This window comes from Sinohyriopsis cumingii, chromosome 7 (genome assembly GCF_028554795.1).
Source record: "Sinohyriopsis cumingii isolate HCF-2022 chromosome 7, ASM2855479v2, whole genome shotgun sequence".
NCBI lineage: Eukaryota > Metazoa > Mollusca > Bivalvia > Unionida > Unionidae > Sinohyriopsis > Sinohyriopsis cumingii.
In genome coordinates, this window is record NC_142967.1 from 48,730,630 (window position 1) to 48,732,519 (window position 1,890).

The following is a 1,890-nucleotide window of genomic DNA, read 5'->3' on the forward strand; positions in this document are numbered from 1 at the left end:
GATCATCACTAAGGCCTTATTACTCACTGTGCACTGTCGCCAAAATACATACAGACAACAACACCCTGAGCTCATATTATCAAGAATAAACAGTTACCTTTAAATCCCTACCAAAATTGCATAATAAAACTCTTCTGTCATGAGAGAGGAAAAAATGTTCTATAAATAGACTAGAACTACATATGATGATGGTGTTAGGGCCACTCTGCTCAGAGTCAGGTTAGAAACTATAAATCAATGCATGACTTGACTAAGTTCCTTGCATTTTGTTTATCACATTAAAGGTTTCCATTATTTAAATCGGTAAGGGGTACAAACAAACGGGTTAGTATTATCAGACTATAGATGTTTATATGAGCCTTTTCCACACATTGTCTTTTCAATCATTATTGATTCCAATGTACCATCTTACATGGATGATACTGAATTGTGAGCAATTTTATTTCTGAACTAAAAATCCTCTCACAATCAGCATTAGAGTGTGGTAGAGTAAGAAGTCCTAACATAAAATAACTCAGACGATCGTAAAGGATGTCTCCTCAGAATTATTTATATTTCTTTTAGTAAAATATTAAAATAAACTAGAGACAAATTCTACAAACATATTGATAAAAACCCGTCAATAGAAATTAAATCAAATATTTCAACATGCATTAATGAGATTGCTAAAAATAATAATTCCGTAATTGAGGAATTTGGTACTTTCCCTCTTAACATACGTACACCTCAATTCAACATATTACCCAAAACTCATAAAAATCCTGACCATAATTTACCTTTAAATTATCCAGGACGACCAATTATATCAGGTTATAATTCATATACTGAAAACCTATCCAAATTTATTGATAGTGTTTTACAACCTTTAATGAAATCACTTCCTTCATACATTAAAGATACCACTGATTTCATTAAAAAGTTGAAGTCTATTCCACAGCTATCTGATAACTCAATCCTTGTATCATCAGACCAGAGGCGTAGCGGGGGGGGGGGGGGGGGGGCAGGGGGGTACATATGTCCCCGGGCGCCAAGGTACAGGGGCGCCAAAATGAGGCTTACAACGTTACATTATAATAAGTAAACAAGGGTAATATTCCAAAATGTGATTAAACGGGGAGGGGGCTGGGGCGCCAATTTTATAGCTCGTCCCCGGGCGCAAAATATCATAGCTACGCCTCTGCATCAGACGTAACATCACTATATACCAACATTCCGCATGCAGATGGTATTGAAGCATGTAAATATTTTATTGATAACAATCTTAATAATAGCACACTATCTAGTGAAGATATATGTAACATAATAAAACTTATCTTGGAAAACAATTATTTTCAATTCAATAATATGAATTACATACAAATAATGGGTACAGCAGTGGGTTGTCCCATGGCTCCTTCTTACGCTTCCCTTTTCATGGGTAAATTAGAAAAAGATTTTCTTCAAAACGAAAAGTTTAATCCATCTGTTTTGGTTTAGATTTTTAGAGGACATATTTATGATCTGGAACCATTCAAATGAAGAACTGAAAAAATCGTCTGAATCATTTTCATCCGACAATTAAATTTACTTATACTGCATCAAGTACGCATGTTTCATTTTTAAATGTAAATGTAATAAAAAATATTGATAACACTATCTCTACAAATATTCATATCAAAGAAACTAATATCCACCAATATGTAGAATATTCTTCATGTCATCCCATGTCATGTAAAAACGGTATACCATATAGTCAGGCCAAAAGATACCGACACATTATTTCAGATGATTGTCAATTACAAAATTCTTTGAATAAATTACGAACTTATTTCCAAAATAGAAATTATCCTACATACATAATTGATTCTGCACTGAACAAAGCCTTTAATCTTACTCAACATGAGGCTTTAA